This window comes from Capsicum annuum, chromosome 4 (genome assembly GCF_002878395.1).
Source record: "Capsicum annuum cultivar UCD-10X-F1 chromosome 4, UCD10Xv1.1, whole genome shotgun sequence".
In the NCBI taxonomy this organism is placed as follows: Eukaryota; Viridiplantae; Streptophyta; class Magnoliopsida; order Solanales; family Solanaceae; genus Capsicum; species Capsicum annuum.
Genome location: NC_061114.1, coordinates 150,118,275 through 150,136,523, shown reverse-complemented (window position 1 = coordinate 150,136,523; position 18,249 = coordinate 150,118,275). Strand labels below are relative to the sequence as shown.

The 18,249-nt window shown below is 36.5% G+C and overlaps 1 non-coding gene across 1 annotated transcript; it reads right to left on the bottom strand.

Annotated features, from left to right (window-relative positions):
• Nucleotides 1–727: 727 nt before the first annotated feature.
• Nucleotides 728–833, bottom strand: LOC124898225. The gene has a single exon (XR_007055201.1). It is a non-coding gene; the product is annotated as a small nucleolar RNA R71 (small nucleolar RNA).
• Nucleotides 834–18,249: the final 17,416 nt, after the last annotated feature.

The following is an 18,249-nucleotide window of genomic DNA, read 5'->3' as shown; positions in this document are numbered from 1 at the left end:
CCCCTATTTTATTTTACATGTCATGTTATTTAGCATTTTGGGTAACCTTTTAGTAATTAGAGCAACCATAGGACTTGAAATTTATAATTCGCTCCTTGTGGATTCGACCTCAACGTGAGTTGGTTTATTGACAACGACTGCCTCACCCTTCAAACATAGGAGTGAGTTGAGCATTATTAAAATGGCACAGTTGCTGGGGAGTAGAATATCGATTTTACTTATGCACAGTGATTCTTACTTGGGAATACCAGGGGTGGTATAATTTACTTTATTTGTTATTTTTGAATTTTCTTTTTTGGCGATTGAAGTGTTAATGAAACAATGAGTGAAAATACATGCAACATGGGCCCCTTTGACGGTCCCCTAGTTGAGGAGGGCCAACTAAATGAAGTAGGCCAAACAAGTACAATTCGTATCCCACCAACTAACAGGAATAGAGTCTTCCATGTGACTAGCGTCATGCTTCACATATTGCAAATGAAATGATTGTACGGGGGTCAAGCCTTTGAGGACCCAAATGTCTATTTGAAGAATTTCATGGAAGTGTGTGCACCATTTAATATAGCATACATTACTCAATAATCCATTTATCTTTGCCTCTTCCCATTCTCACTAACGGGTGAGGTGATTTTATGACTCCGCTCATTTCCACCCGGCTCAACTATATCTTGGGATGAACTTACTATGGCGTTTCTTGATACATAATTCCCACAATCTAAAATTCTTCAAAAGCAGGACGAGATTGTGAATTTTTAGCAAATGAATGGAGAGCTTTTGTTTGAAGCTTGGGAATGGTTTAATGGAAAATTGGTCCAATGCCCTAATCATGAATTCCCAAAGAAGATGCTTCTTGAGATCTTCTACTGTGACCTTGATCCATCAAACAAAATGGCAGTGGATAATGTGGCGGGTGGATCAATAGTGAAGATGCACCACCATGTGGCCTTTCAATTTAAAGGAGAAGTGCCAAAGAGAAATCGGGGTTGTCATACTCGGGATACCAAAGTTCCCAAGATCCCTTCCACTACTTTCATGGTTGATAATGAATAAAGAAATCGAAATGAATAAAAGAAAGAGACAATGGAAAAAATTATGACCCAACTTGAACTCTTGACAAAGCATGTTATGGGTGCACCCGTGAAAACAATAAATATTGTAGCATCAAAATCTTATGAAGATGATGAAGAAGCAAAGAAGTTGGATAAGGAAATCCAGTGTTTCGCTAACTACTCGGGGGGTTGCCGCCCCGCCTATCAAAGGCAAGGTGGGAATCAAGGTTGGATGGTCCACGAGTGGGATATATATTAGAGGGATAGAGAGCATGATTATTACCATTATGTTCACCCTTATGATCAAGCTAAGATCAAGGAATCAAATGCCATCGACCCCAACAAATTCAAGACCGAGGATGTGTTTGCAAGAATATTGAATAGAGTGGAAGGTATAGATAAAATGGTCCATGAGTTGAAAGGTGACTTTTCTCAACTATCTCAAACTGTGGTGTCTCATTCCTTCTCTATCAAACAATTAGAAACCTAAATTAGGCAAATCTTCATGCAACTAAATGCTAGGCCTAGAGGTAGACTCCCTAGTGACATGATTGCTAATCCAAAGAATGATGCTCAAGTTATAAAAATTATCATAATGAGTGGAAAGATTCTTGATGAACCCTCTAAAAGACACTTGAGTGAGAAAATTCCCAAACCTAAAGCAAAGGAGGTGTTACCTCAAAGTCAAGAAAAAAATGATAAGAAGGAAATCGATGAAAGTGACAAAGAAGTGGTTGAGGTTAAAAAGCCACAAAGTAAAGAAAGGCCCACAATCCAATTTCTTTCCCCATTCCCTCAATGATTGCATAAAAATAGAAAGGTGATAAATTGAGGAAGTTCATGGCAAAACTTAGTAATCTATCGATAAATATCTCATTGCTCGAGGTGATCCAAGAGATCCCGGGATACGCTATGCTAATGAAAAAGTTGATATACAAAAAGAAACTTATTAAAGGTGAAACCATTGAGGTCGCTCATAGGTTTAATGCTATTATGGATAGTAAGGTTGCAGAAAATAAAATGACCCCGGAGCGTTCACTATTCCTTAAACAATCAAGATGTATGAGTTTGCAAAAGCTCTATGTGAGTTTGGTGCAAGCATCAACTTAATGCCTTTTTGCTTCTATAAGAATTTTGGATTGGATACCCTTACCTCGACCTATATGTGAATCTTAATGGCAAAGCATTCCATCAAAAGGCTAGTGGGAATTTTGTTTGATGTCCTTGTTAAAGTGGACAAGTTTATACTCCCGGTGGACTTCATGATGTTGGATTGTGAAATGGACCAAGAGGTTCCTATAATCCTTGTTCATTCTTTTTTGTCCATTGGAAGAGACATTGTTAATTTGGAGATGGGGGGAATAAAGTTTAGGGTACAAGAGGATGAGGTCTCTTTCAAAATATGCAAGACAAAGAAGCAAATCGTGGATCTCCAAGTTGTTTCCATAGTGGATATGGAGAGTGAGAGGGCAAATGAGGAAGCACTTGAGGACTCACCTTGAATATAGATGGAGAAAGACATCATGCCATAATGGTAACGAAAGTGCTAGGTGGGAGGAAACCCACAAATGCTAAGAAAGTGGCTTTTATCCTTTCTTTTATGTTTTTGTAGTATACATGTTAGCTTTTGAATATAAATAACTCTTGAATTTGTGGCACTATGGAGTGCATTGGATGATCTTGGAAAGGGGAAACTGTGCATTTTTTGAATTAAAAATTGAACAGGGAAAAAATCTATAAAAACCGAGCAAAGAGCTGAAGAGGGAAAAACAAGGAGCAACACTGCTCTCAGGTAACGCAACTACGATCCCCAAGAGAGATTGTGATCACCTGCGTGTATGTGATCATGGTCACGTGACCGCGGTCACAGACATTTCAGCCACTTAATCCCTAATTTCCCCCATTTTCCTTACACTCCCTTTCAAGTTTTACTCTCTAATTGGGCTAAATTCTGGCCAAGTTTGTGAGCTATCCAACAACATCCTTGTATCCCTATTGCATCACAAAATAGGTAGGTATCATGAATCCATGCTCTTATTTTTGTAAATAGTCCCTAGATGCATTATTAAGAGACGACCTAAAGTCTTGATCGTTATGCTTTCCAAGTTTTCATACTTGGTATTAGCATGGTGTTGGATGCTTGAGTAAGGTGTGTAAACATGTGGGGCAATCTCAAGAGTCCAAAAATTTATGAAAAATATAGATAAATAAGGTGTGCATACCAAGTGTTTGACACATTGCATAAATGAACTTTCAATAATGATATTTGTATTTTAAAGGGCACATTCAGACACTTATTAGCACTGTTCAATTGATCTTCATGTGAATCCATATTGTAGAGTATGCTAGTGGCCTAAAACTTTGGAAGAAATTTGAACCCAAGAAGCTGGCAAAAAACCAACCTCAGGTATCGCGATTGTGGTAGGTGGCCGTAATTGTGGCAACATAATTGAAGTCATGGCCCACGATTGCGGTAACCGAGGCCAGTTTCCTTCTATGCTAAGAATCCAGTAATTCCAATTTTTAGCCTAACACTACCAAGCATCCATTCCAATGAGCTTTAGTGAATAACGTGGTACAGTTTGCAAGATAAAATGTCATTGATTGATATAATGTATGCCTAGTGCTTTCAGGACAACCTCATGGACAAGTATGATCACATCCGATTCATGTCACCCAAGTGCCACACTAACTACTACAATGATCTTTTGAGGACAAAACTACTTCTGAAAAGAGGTATTTGCTTAGAGAATATGCCATAAAAACTACCGACATTTCATGACAAACTTGAAGCCACAGGGTGGTAGTGCTTTGCCTTGGTTCTCTATTTGTAAATTAATAATTGGTTTGTGAATTTTATGCCAACATCAGTGAAGTGTCCTTCTCGGACCCATTCAATATGACTATTATCATTCAGGGCAAACCAGTGAAAGTTGGGGCTAAGCAAATCAATGATGTTTATGGGCTCCAACATGAAGACATGGGTGAATTCAAAGTAAAGGGGTGTAAACTGGGGAGTTTTTGGAACAACGGCTATGCCCCAAAAATGAAGTCTCACGGGAAAAGACTAAAATCAACATCTCCATGAATGACTTCACTTTTGAGGCTCGGATATAGTTTCACATTATTTTTAGTCGAGTCTCTCCTTGCACCTACATGACAACAGTCCTAGATCTGTGTACTCGAATGGTTACTTGCATTCTAGATGGCATCCCTTTAGATGTTGGTCATTTTGTGGTCAATGAAATGGATCACTTTAAGAACCAAGGTGGTATACATCTCTTCTTCCCCTCTTTAGCTCCTGGGCTTTGTAGAAGAATGGGGGTTGAAGACTATGCTAGTGATACAAGGGTGCATCTTGGTTATCCCATCTAACTCTTGAGGATTTGAGGAGAGGGGGCACTTGGCAAAGAAAAGAAGAGAAGGATCGACTTAGAAAAGTTGACATGTATTAATTCTGAGTCTCATAGGCCAACCAGTACCATACCTCTTGAGGAGATTGGAGTTGATATTAAAGCCATCAGGGAGCTTGTGTCTAGTTTGCCCCAAGGAACTGGAGATTCTTCCACCACCCATCATTCATATGTGTCATGTGCATATTATTAGAAGTACAAGGATGACCAAAAGAAGCAAGAAGCAACCATTAATAAGATTGATAAAGCCTACTCCTCTTTGGCGTAGTCACACCAAAACCTACGAATTGTACATACAAAAATAGTTACAAGAAAGAATAGAAGGGATGAGTTCTTTATCCAGCTATGGAAGGAGTGAAGGGCCTATGGAAGGTCCTAAATACATGAGATAGACTTTCTTCCTCTTGGGTAGAGAGTAGTGATAAGGCCCTAGTCGAGTGGATTGATCTTGAGGAGAATGGTGATGATGCAGAGTCCAAGGGTGAAAGCAACCCTTGATGCAATTTTAGAGAGCACCCTTATCACTTTTATCCTTGATTATTTATGCAATCGGGACACTGCTACCTTTTCAGTTGGGGATGTCTCCTTATTCGTTTGATTTGGGCCTGTATTATTGATATTTTTGCATACTTTTCTGCTCTTTTGGATGATTCTTATTTTTATTTGGGTTGTAATATTCAGGCACTCTAATGTTGTCCACATTTGCATAGATTAGTTACTTTGTTCTTAGTTTGTTACTTTATTTTAGTTTTAATCGACGAGTTTTACTTATGATAGATTGAGTGACGACATTCCTAAGGGGAAAGCATCATGGTTGGGTTTTTAGCCATGGATGCAAGGAAAGCCTGAGTACCCGTGGCATCAGGGTCATAAATATATGGAAAGTCTGAGTACCTATGGCATTGATGAATTGGGACCGCAGTCATACCCATTGGCGAAGTTTGAGTATCTATGTGGGTGGTCCGCCCTTATTAAAGCCACAATGTGAGACGATAACTTGGATTGTTGCCATGATTAGTAAATTATACGTGGTGTGGGTACAAAACAAAAAAACCCCTCCGTCCAAAAATTTTGTGAAATTCAAGGGCATGGACGTGAACAACCTTGTGATAAAACTTTTCCTCTTTTTATGACTCCAAAAATTAACTTCAAAAGAATAGTGAATACTCCATCTTTGTCTCGAGAGGGAGGAACCCCATTAGTATTTCAAAGCTAAGTTTTGATTGTGCTTGGTTGATAAAATGATCATAGGACATCTTGTGACATTGGAAACCCACTTTAGCCTAAAAAACCTACCAATACATAGGAGTTACCCCTAGTCACCCTCTTTGAGCCTTTGGACTATTCTTTGGAAGACACATTACAAGCCGTGACCCTTTTATTTTTCCTTTTTTGAACCCTACCCTCCTTGAACTTAAGAATATAAATTGAGGCTAAAATCCTAAGTTAGGGGTGGTGGAAACTAAAAAAGGTGTAGTTGGGCCATCAAATTATAAGAAAGTACCTACGAGCTTAAGCAATTAAAGCAAATTAATTAGAAGAAAGAAATAACCCTATAAAGGATAGCAAGGCATTATCTATGCACAAAAAAAGAGAGAGGGGGGAAAGTAGAAAAATCAAGAAGGGCAAAGTAGGCAAAATAGTAAGGAAAAAGAAGTGGCCTAATAGAAAAAAATGATGAGAATATAATGTAGAAGTTCAAGGAGGGTTTAGTCTTATTGTCCTAAGTTGATATCCTACCCTACCCTACCCTAAACCTACATTACAAGCTCAAAAAGTCTTTGTGATTCCCAACTAAGTATGGTCATTGTAGTGGTGATTGATAGTAGGGGAAAGCCTATGTAACGGTACTTGTTAACATGAAGAATTTCTTAAGAAAGAGAGAGAGTGATTGCACTTAAAATTCCTTGTTGAATGATTGGTAACTAGGTGTATGAAATTTTCTTTCTTGTGAGGAGGCATGTGAACAAGTTAAGGTGGGTGATTTTCTCATCTTCTGCATAATGAGATAAAAGGAAGTATAACACCGTTGTGCTCAGCAAGTGAATCATTTCTAGAGTGTTAGTAGTTTTTACATGGTTGCTCCCTAAAGTCTAATGCATCTGTCAAATATTCCATATTATGTTGAGGGGTGTAGTTGAAACCATTTTGCCCATGTGTGAAGAACTTTTTGTGGTAATAATCAAGGTGGAGTCATCATGATCATTGGGTATAGATTTTAGGAATACATGTGAAATTGTTTCATAGAAAAGGGTGGAGTTGCTGAGGACAAATAAGGTTTTAAGTTGGGGGTGTTGATGAGTGGTGATTTTACCACTCATTTGCACTAAACATTTATGCACACTGCTATGTTTTGTATAAAAAAATAGGAAATCATCATGATTTAAATACACTAATATTCATATTTTGCAGGTATATGGTTAAAAAGGTGAAAAGATATAATTGGAGCTAAAACGGAGTCAAATAAAAGCAAAAGAAGTGAAACTAGGGATTTGGAGCAGTTCAGCCTTTGCTACCATGACCACGGTCACTATCAGTCAAGATGGTCAGCATAATATAACCGCGGAGCACAACTGTAGTCGTATAGCTGCGGTTGCAATTGAACCTATGTGATCGCGATTTAGCCAAAATATGACCCAGGGCAGTTTTGTAAAATTGCATAGACGAATCCCAAACCCCATATAGGGAAAAAACCTTTCTTCTTTGGGTTATCTCATAGACAATTTTGAATTAAAAGTAAGAAACCCTAATTGGGCAAGCGTGTAATTAATTTTGAGGCTTGATTCTTAGTAATTTTGTGAAGAATGAATGTTTTGGATAATCTTAATATTATATCTCTCTTTACTTTCTTCATGAGTAGCTAAGTAATTTAGTCTTGGGATTATGTTGAACTAAAGTATAATTGTTGTGGGTGTTGTCGTGTTTGCATGATTGTTAGTTGTTGAGTATGGATTCCACCAATGCTTGAATTTATGAGTTGGAATTTGTGGGTGAAAAACCCAAATCTCCAAATAGGTTTGATGGATGAAAACTCTAAACTCTAGAAACCCTTCCTCATCCTTAAAAGAGGGATGAAAGTGAACATGAGGTAACCCATAACATCCTTGAAAGAGGGTTATAGGGGGACAAGGCAATGGTGGATAATTAATCCTATGGTTTACTACCTTTTGAAATCTTAGAAATAAGTGTAATGGGAGTGTAAATCATGACAACATCATCATCCTAGAAATAGGGATGCTTGATTAAGGTTTTGGGTGATTACAAATCGGACACTTGTTAGGTGCTCGAAAAAGCCAATGGGTGAAATCATTGTGGTTTTATTGAAAAATTAACCACAATGATCTTCGACCTAGTCTATCCTTTAGTTAACAACTAGTTTTCATGTTAAACCATCAGCAACCAATATGTTTGTACTTTTAGGCAGACATAATCCCAAGATCTCCTCAAACCTTGATTTTAAATAACAAGTGTCATATTCGTGAATTATTAATCAAAAATTGTTACAAACCAATCCCAAACTAGTTTTCCCCATTTCATTTTACTTGTCATTTTATTTAGAATTTTGGGTAACCTTTTAGTAATTCGAGTACCCATAGGACTTGAAATTTCTAATTCACTCCTTGTGAATTCGACCCCAATGCAAGTTGGGTTATTGACAACGACTGTCACACCCTTCAAGCATGGGAGTGAGTCGATCGTTATTATCTTTTATTCTATCAAAAGAATCTTCATGATTCATATTAAATCCCATCCATCTTAATGTAAGTAGGCTAGTCTGGATGCTATCAGGATGTCTCCAATAGAGAGATATAGTATATATTGGCATGGACTATAAATGCCAAGTGCACTGATTAGTCTAGAAAGTTAGAAGATGTATCATGGGCCTATAAAACAACCTATAAGATCCTCATACATTCCTTTCCATATTAGGTTCTGTATAGGAAAACATACCAGTTAACGGTTGATCCTGGGCATAAGGCACTATGGGTATTAAAAAGGCTAAATTTTGAGTGGTGTGATGCAGAAAACATAAGATTGAGAAAGGTGAATGATTTGGATGAATTCTAACTCTGTGCTTATTAGAGCTCGGCCATATACAAAGAAAGAATGAAGTTTTACCATGACAAAAAGATAGAGAAGAGGATATTCAAACTCGGTGATTTGGTCTTGTTATATAATTCAAGTCTACGCTTGTTTCCTGGAAAGATAAAATCAAGATAGACTGGACCATTCCCTATGGTTATGGTGTTCCCATATGGAGCTATTGAGATAAATCATGATGGTGATATCCCATTTAAAGTGAACGAATAACGAGTGTAACACTACATGGGAAACTTGCAAAAATTAAGAGTTTGTGCTAAAATAAACCTTGGTGAAGTCTGAGTAGCCAAGGGAATTGAGTCATGCTACAATAGAAAATCAGGCGCTTCTCAGGAGGCCACCCAAGGTATTTTGTTATTTTTATTTGTGTTCATAATTGACGGTAGATCTCATACCTATGGTGCCACAAGTATGTTACTAACTATATTGTTTTGTTGAGGTTTAATGTATCGAGGACAATGCGTGATTTTAAGTTGGGGCTGGGACTTGGGTTGTTTATGCGTCTTTATGTCCTCTTAGGATTTTGTTGTCGTGCTTTTTTTCCTCGGAGTCCTATTTCTAGTAGAGCCGGCATGTTTAAGCGTATTGTATTTTATTTCATGATGTTTTATGGTTAATTAGAGATGTTTAAGTATTTAGGGCAGTAGTCATATTTTATTTTTATTTTTGATACCCCTCTAAAATTTTGTGTTTTAGAACTGTGTGATTGTATATATGTGTAAACATTATAGATATTTTTATGGTATTCGGATTAGGGACATGATAATCACTCGCTAACAATTGCGTGAACTGGATAGGTAGTAGTTGGTGATATTGACCCTATGCCATATGTATGAGATACTACCTAGTTCTCTTTGTTTGTTGGATTTAAAACTCGCCTGGTTAGTCTTGCCTTGGTTGAAGAATAGTCGGTAGGAAAGGATCATAGGCTGTTTTTTATTTTAATTCACTTTTAGCTAAAATGACCTTCCATGTGTAAATGATATCCCTTGATCCCTGTTTTGAGCCTTGTAAGCCAATTTTTCTTATTTCACCATTGTTCATCCTATTTAAATTACAATGAACATGTTTTGGCTCTATTCCTCCTTGGACATTGTGCACTTCAACTCAGGCAAAATGCTTAAGATGAGGGTGGCTTAAGGGTGTGTAGTGTAAAATGCGTATAAAGAAGGGAAAATAAGAGAAAAACATAGTAGGGCTGGGTGTGGTAGCAAAGAAAGAAAAAGATAGAGAAATTTTGAAAAAGTGAGAAAGAAAGAGTAAAAGACCACACCCAACCTGAAGGTACTTTAAAATAGAAAGGGAGAAATAAGGGAGGAAATAAAGAAAATTAAAAAATAAGTGAGACCCCAAGGTTAGTGTAGCGTCAAAGAGGCTTAGGAACTGTGAAAGTTCATATGTACCATACCAGGCCCCAAGCCTACATTAGAAGCCAAGAAAAGTCCTATAGTTATTCTAACTTATCTATCTAAATGCTAAGGTAAGAAAAATAAGGGCAAGCCTATGGTATTTGACATGCATTGATTGGAACTTCTTTTTTAGTGTGAGTGTCTCTTGACTGTCCCTGCATAGACATTCATTATTTTATTTGAGTGAGTGGGACATCTTTGTTGTGAGGGAACTTGAGTCATATTATAAGTTATTTGCTTGTTTCAGGTAGTGTAACATGTATTTATGAGTGGTTATCTGTTGCTAATATAATTGCTATACCTCAATCCCGTTGTGACACATTGTTGTGCTTTGTGTTCATACCCAGTTGTTTTGAAAAGTGAGATTGGAGAGGATTTTGTGTTCTAAGTATTAACTGTTGATTGACTGTCTTGAATAACTTAAATTCTCCTACTTAAGTTGGGGGTGTTGATGTGCTATAGAAATATTGCACTTTTGATGCTTAAAATGAGAGTTTCTGAAGATATTTTGTTAGATATGATGCTTTTTGGGTATGTTTTGCAGGAAACCATGTTTTGGATTCTAAGTTCGTGAAAAGGGTGAAAAAAGTACTTTTTGGAGGAATTATGAATATTCAGGATGTTTTTCCATTTGTTCATGATCAAAGCATGTTTTGAGATTTATAGAAAAGCTGAAAAGATGACTCTCGGCACGTACTAAGTCAACCTATGGACCGAAAGTAGGACCTACAGTCTGCGGTAGGCAAAGCAAGTGCTAGAAATCCAAAATTCTGATAGCTGAACTTGCATGAATTTTTCTCCCGCTACATGCGCCCTGTACCTGTTCCTGATATCAGGACCGCAGATACTACCTGCGCCCAGTACAGACCCCAAGTACATACCAGATATGGTCACCGACCCAATTTTCTCCTATTTCTTTTGGGCTTTGGTTTTAGCGTTTTCTCATGTACTAAAAGTACTTTTTATGTGTTTTTTAGTAGGAGTTATGCACTTTTATAATTCACAAACATATTTTGATTCCAATATTCGATTTTGGTCTTGGAATTATCTTGTATTGACTTCAGTTGATTAATTCAGTTACGGTTGTGGGTTTTTACACTTCCTATCATTGTGATTTCATCTATACTTTGTTATGAGTGTTGCTGATTTTTGCACAATCGTGAGCGGCTAAAACCCATAGCTAAGGTTGTGTATACCCTGGCGGATTGACAAAGTAGGGGAAGTGCGATTGTTGAATTGAACTGATATCCATGGAATGCATTGCATTATCTTTACTATAATAGATTTCTTAGCGGTGGCCAATGTTACGATCCCACCTAGATTATTGCTACTTACTCCAAAAGAGGAGTAGTGACTTGGAAAAGATGATGACAACAGTAATTTGTAGTTCAATTGTCGATCCAGCAACTAGGTATTATCTATGTAAGATGGTTAGATTTCAATTAATAACTAGAGACTCAAAAGTTAATAGTTAACTGGGATCAAGATAAGGATTAGTAATGTGACATCCTGAGACTCAAAAGGTAAAGGGTGAAATCTATCTACTCGTCCAAAAGAATGTAGGTGGTACATAACATGTCAATTCTACATGTAAGGTATAAAGTTTGTTCAATATAGCACGATAAGCCTACGGAGCTGAGAAGAAAAGGGGAACACAATCCTAGTGTTCACTAATACTGATCACAACCAAAGTTGATATTTGCTCTTTATTCATTTTTGTCATTCAAATCCCCCCATTTACTTTTCCAATGTTTGCCCGTTGATTAAAATATCTGAAATCCACGAGTCCTCATATTCTCTTAGTATTCGATCCCAACCTTTTTTGGGTTACTATATTTTGACAATGCCTGTATCATCATCTGAAAAGATGTGTTGTTTGGACGCCACAGTACCTGGATACAATATAAATAATCCTTTTTATCCTATTTTTGCTCATTCTTTTACCTTCCTCTTGATAGTAAACACCAAAAATTAGAGTGAGGGCTTAAAGTGAATCTTGTGGGTTCTTTTAAAGCTATATTAATATCCATTACTTGAGTCTCTTACGAATTTAAGGTAAGAAATCACCCCTTTTCTTAGTAATTCTTAATTAAATTCTCACAAATCCAAAAATCTTAAGGCTTGATTTTAAACCCCAATTTTACTTTAATATTATAATTACTATTTTTTCATCAACTTAACCTTCAAAATAACTCTGATTCTTGATTTTAATCCAGATTTCAAATATTTTATCCGGTAAAGCTAAAAATGGTTTTTCTTTAATTTGAACCTCATTTTTGACTCAATTTGACTTGGGTTTTCAGTTGTAGGTTCCTAAAAATATGGAGAACACATTTTTGGAGTAAAGTTGTAATTTTGCCCTTGTGTTTTGAAAACTCATTTCAGGGTTTCGTTTTGACCCCGAAACAAAAGTAGTCAATATAAGTGTCGTTGGTTTTTTTATGATGCGTAGATTTAATTTTTGATTTTTTTTTAGTAGAGTTTGGGATAGTTCATGAAGAGTAAGGTGATACAAATGTAAACCACTAATATGAAATTAAGGCCTAAAGAAACAAAAACCAACAACTAAAGAGAAATAAAACAACACAGAAGAAAGGAGGTGAAGAAGAGAATGCATAAAATGAAATGGATAGTAATGTGACATACACCAACACCAAAGAATATCTCCAAGGTGTGTTTCAAACACCTAGACACAAAAATCCAATGGTGGATAACACCACACTCTTAGGTGGACGCAAAGGGATTCACAATCTCAAGCACCCACCTTTCTTGCCAATTTGTCAACACAAGTGAAATCCATCAATTGTACTAACCCTTATTTTGGTTTCTCTCTCTTAAGGAGAAGAATAAGACTACAATTTAAAAGTCACTCAAGTCATTATCTCAAAAAATAAGGAAAATACAAGCTAAAGGGTCTATTTAAACTTATTACAACCAAATGACAAAAATGCCCTTAATTAAGGCTTAGGAAAAGTGCGCCTATGAAGTGTTATTTTGGAGTATAAAAAGTCCATCTTTCCCTTTAATTTAGGTTCCTCTTTCAGTGTAAGGACCCTCCTCCTTTCTTCACTTGGACAAGGCTTTGAAAGGCTCCAAAAAGGTCTTCAATCACTTGCAAGATCCGAAACTTGAACCTTCCACAATACATTGTACTTTTTGTGCTCTTCATGCTTGTATCATCTTATCCATATTGAAAGGAATTTGTCCTCAAATTCAAATCTTAGAGAACGAAAGAGGGAAGAAATCAATCACACAATCCTCTTGGTAGGAGGGTTACATTAGTACCACAATTATATAATCACTCCAAGGTGGTTCATATTTAACATACATCCATGTATCCTTGGTATTTGGCATGAAAAGCTTGGCATAAAGGATACCAAATAAGTGAATGGCATCAACATAAAAAGGCAATGAGCATGAGCCGAAACCATACCTCCCACATCTCAAAGGTATTCTGGGGTCAAAGAGAAGTAGTAAGCAAGGGTCTAGGTCAATGTTAGCCATTCCTTTTACAAGACAATCATTCTCACAGTTACCCAAAATAATCACCCTTAAGAGAAAGCTATCATTCAAGAGTAAAGGGTTATGGTCTAAAAATCCCCTCCTAGGAACAAGCACACCTTTATTCACAAGTTTGCCAAACACATAATCATCATGAACAAGTCTAGTGGCACAATTTTCATCACATAATCTCAAGGAATCAAGTTCCATGTCATGATCAACATTACAAGAATGAGCACCAACTTGAGGATTTTTAATCACATCATTCACATAGCCAAGTAATGAACTATATGTAGGAGCACATTGATCATGGTACAAATTAAGAGAGATATTAAGAGAAGAAGCATGCATCCCTATGTCACACAAACCTGAGACCAACACACTAGAGGGTACATCATAATATTTCAAGCGCAAAGAAGCGTATGGAGTAGCATTAAGAGTAAGTTGATCATTGTTCACAACTAATGAGATACTAAGGAAGGGAACATGTACTTCTACTTCAACCAAACCCGCGACCATTTCACATTAAGTCATATAACAATAAATTAAGCTCAAGGGAATGTAAGGGGTAGCAATGATACCTCGGTTTGGGCTAGGGCAGTCCACTCTTTTGGAGTTCTCGGTCAAGGATACCTTTAGTTCATTTTTGTGCAAAACTCCTTGTTGATTCTTCATTAATAACTTAGGAACTTGAACCTTCAAATAAGAAGAATTAATGCTAGTCAAAGTGCTAGCATTTGTGGTAGTGAGTAACAAAGGACATTTGTGGGCAAGTCCTACAAACAAAGTTGCCTTCCCCTTTGCTTTCTCCCAATCCTAGGCCTCTCTTTCCCTTTCCCTCTTTTCTTTACATTCTTCTTGTACTTCTCCACCCATTTTCTCTCCATCTTGACACTTGGCCTCATTCTCCTTGGAATTTAGCTCTCCCTTGTCTTCTACATGGATGGAGGGGTATCGGTTTAGTGTAGTCTGGAGAGGAAGTATACATTTTAGTTGATGATGGATTTGAGTTGGTGGCTTTGTAATTGGGGAAGTATAGAATCTTTTGTTTTGAAGGATTTGAACTTGTGGAGGTTTTGGTGGAGATAGTCTATCAACCCCCGCTTTAATTCTAATCACTTCACCCTTCATTGACCCCACATAACCCTTCATATCTTCCACATCCAGGCTCACTTTTGCCAAATCTTACGATAAGGCATCAAACCAAGCCAACAAGACTCCCAAAACATCATTTCCCAAAGTTTGGGATGTGGTACCTTCGGATTCCATTACAAACAAGTAAAAAAAACCAGCAAAGGGAAAACCTACAAAATGAACACACAAGGTAGTTCAAAAGCCTCACCAAACTCACACTCAGATCTTACCTCATACTTGGTCTCACAAGTGTTGAAATCTTGGAAAGTGAATAAGTGGTGAATATGACTTGGTCCGGAATATATTTTTATTTGATATGACTCAAATAAAAATGATGTAAGGACTTGAACCAACAAATTACTACGACTTGAAAAACAAGAAAAGTACACAAAAACTGAAGACACGAAATAAACAAACTCTAGACTAATTACCAACCTAGTAGGTACTTACTAGTTTGATAATTAGTGATAGAATTTAACACGCAAGAAATTAGAATAAAAAATTAGAAACTAGAAAATCTACTTAGGAACTCAATTTGGCCGATTACACTTGATGATGTGGCAATCTTTGATTGGATGTGGTTTTCAAAATTTTCAATCCCAAATTTTCTTCAAGTCTCGGCCTACGCCTTAAGGAAGAAGAGAAAAGTGCTTTGGGGGGTAAAAACAACAAGTTTGGAAATCTTTTGAAGCTCCACTTTGAATTCAAAAGATTGGTCCCCCTTGTACTTGGATTGTACTTGATTTGTACTTCATTGTCTCCTTTGTTTTCTTTCTTCTTTTGGATGACAATGAATATACCAAGGAATATTCTTCCACAAACACCAAGTACACTCTCTTTTCTCTCCTTTTTTTAGATTAAACACCTACTTTGAGCATTCTTCTTCAACAAGATTGGATGAACATAGAAGAACAAGATGAATATTCAAGGGTTGGCCAACATTTGTCCTTCACTAAAATGAATCCTAACTTTTAAATTTTTTATAGATCTAGGTTCCTTAGGAAAAAATGAACTCAAATATAAAAAATATCAGCAATAACAAACGTCCAAGACTACAACACTACACGGATCTATCACCTTTAGAGATTCAAGACGCCATATCCATGGTGGATCTAGCATAAAATCATCTAAATCTTTTTCCAAGAGTAGATCTAGACTCCTTAGCTTCTAGGGATCAAGGATCTAGCACTTGAACCAACAAAACACAATGAAATTTAGTAGATCTAACTTTCAACACACGAATCTACTACCAACAACAAGAAAACACATAATTTTTTTGAGTTTTTCAGATTTTTGACTCTTTTTTGTTGAGATTTTCTTAATAAGGATACTAAACCAAGGATTAGAGTTGTGGGAACAACCCTAATCAAGGCTTTGATATCAAATCATACAAAAATAAACCACTAAAATGAAATTAAGGTCTAAAGAAACTAAAACCAGCAACTAAAGAGAAAGAAAACAAAACATAGAAGAAAGGAGATGAAGAAGAGAATGCATAAAATGAAATGGATAATAATGTGACATACACCAACACCAAAGAATAGAACCAATATGTGTTTCAAACACCTAGACACACAACTCCAATGGTGGATAACACCACACTCTTAGGTGGATGCAAAGGGATTCACAATCTCAAGCCCCCACCTTCTTTGCCAATTTATCAGCACAAGTGAAATCCATCAATTGTACTAACCCTAATTTCGGTTTCTCTATCTTAAAGAGAAGAATAAGACTATAAGTTAAAAGTTACTCAAGTCATTATCTCAAAAACTAAGGAAAATACAAGCTAAAGGGTCTATTTAAACTGATTACAACTAAATAACAAAAATGCCCTTAATGAGGGCTTAGGAAAAGGGAGCCTATGGAGTGTTATTTTGGAGTGTAAAAAGTCTATCTTGCCCTTTATTTGAGGTGCCTGTTTGAGTGTAAGGACCCTCCTCCTTTCTTCACTTGGACAAGGCTTTGAAAGGCTCCAAAAAGGTCTTCAATCACTTACAAGATTCAAAACTTGAGCCTTTTACAATACCTTGTAATTTTTTCCCTCATCATGATTGTATCATAAGGTTGTAGGTTCAAAGTATAGGGGACCTATTTTAACTTTTGAGGTAGTGAATAATGGTACAAAAATGTATGTTAAGGGTGGGAACTAATTATAAAAAATAGATATCTATGTGTTTCGCTCATGTGGGGACCTGTATGTGATGTGATTGTCAAAATTAAAATATTATGTAATGTGTGTGATTGTGTGGGTTTCTATGTGATGTTGATAGCCTTGTATATATGTCAATAATTGTATTATGTTGTTGAAATGCCTAATATGGTACCATCAGTGTATTGTGATATATTCATACTTGTTGGTACATGATACATATGGAAATTTATGGCTTAAATAGAAATAATTAGTGGATATTGGCTCACATTATTATGAAAATGTATCATTGTGGTTGGTTATGTAAATATATCAGATGGTTGGTTGTGAAAATACTCATTGTTATTGGTTGTGAGAATTACATCATTATATCATACTAATTCATGAAATATTGGTACCACCATGGCAACACCTGAGTAACACTGGCAACACCTTTTTAAAATCTCTTGAGGGATGTGTCAGGGAGAAGATATTGTTACACCTTATAATACCCTTTCCAAGGGTTTTTTCCAAAAAGGAGATATGAGATATGTGAATTATATACAGGTTTACGACCCCCCCATGGATTCTACGTCGGGATGCTTTAGCTTCATAGGTGTATATGGGGATTATGCAACAATCCTAAAGGTTGTGTGATGACCTCATGTATAATCATGATCATCATCATATACATTGCACTTACTTTATTATGTTGTATTGCCATATTGACTTGCCATTTGTGTAATTGTCTTATCTTTTTTTACTTGTATTTGATGATCATGTGTATGCATGTTTCCTCTCTTGTTCTACTTATATGTGATATAATTCATATTTGTGTTCTATCGTGGTGTGATGTTTTAATATATGTGATATATTAGAATTATTTATGCAAGTGGTGTGGGCTACCATTGTGGTATATTTTCCTATTGTAGGTGACGTGCCCTTAGTGTGTATTTTGTATTCTTTATTTTCTACTTTGCTAGGTCGGCCTATGATACCTATTGAGTACTAGTAGACATACTTACTCCTACTTAACCCTTCTGGTACAGCTTCAGGTTCGAGTGCGCCTTTAAATTTCTCAAGGTAGCAGTTAGACATTCACACATCCAGAGTTCACCTCTATCTTTCTGTATTACTTATGTCTTTATTAGTATTTGGAGATAAATATTTTCCATTGTGGTTATTTTTTTATTGCATTTAACTTCGAGATTGTATTTGTAGTTCTTATACTGTTAACACCAGGTTTTGGGAGTTATGGCTGCATGTGTTAATTTTATTCTTTCCACTTTTATTATATCTATGTGGTTCGACTTTATTCTAGAAGCCTTACCTTGGGGGAATTTCTAGTTTTTCCCCGTGTGTATTAGTTTAGATGAAAGGCTTTCTTGTCAAGGTTCGCCGCGACAAGTGCCATCATGACCTATCGATGTTTGGGTCATGGAAAATTAGTATTAGAGCAGCTAAGCTTTATTGGTCTAAATGGTGTAATAAAGGGATGACTAATAGAGTCTCGC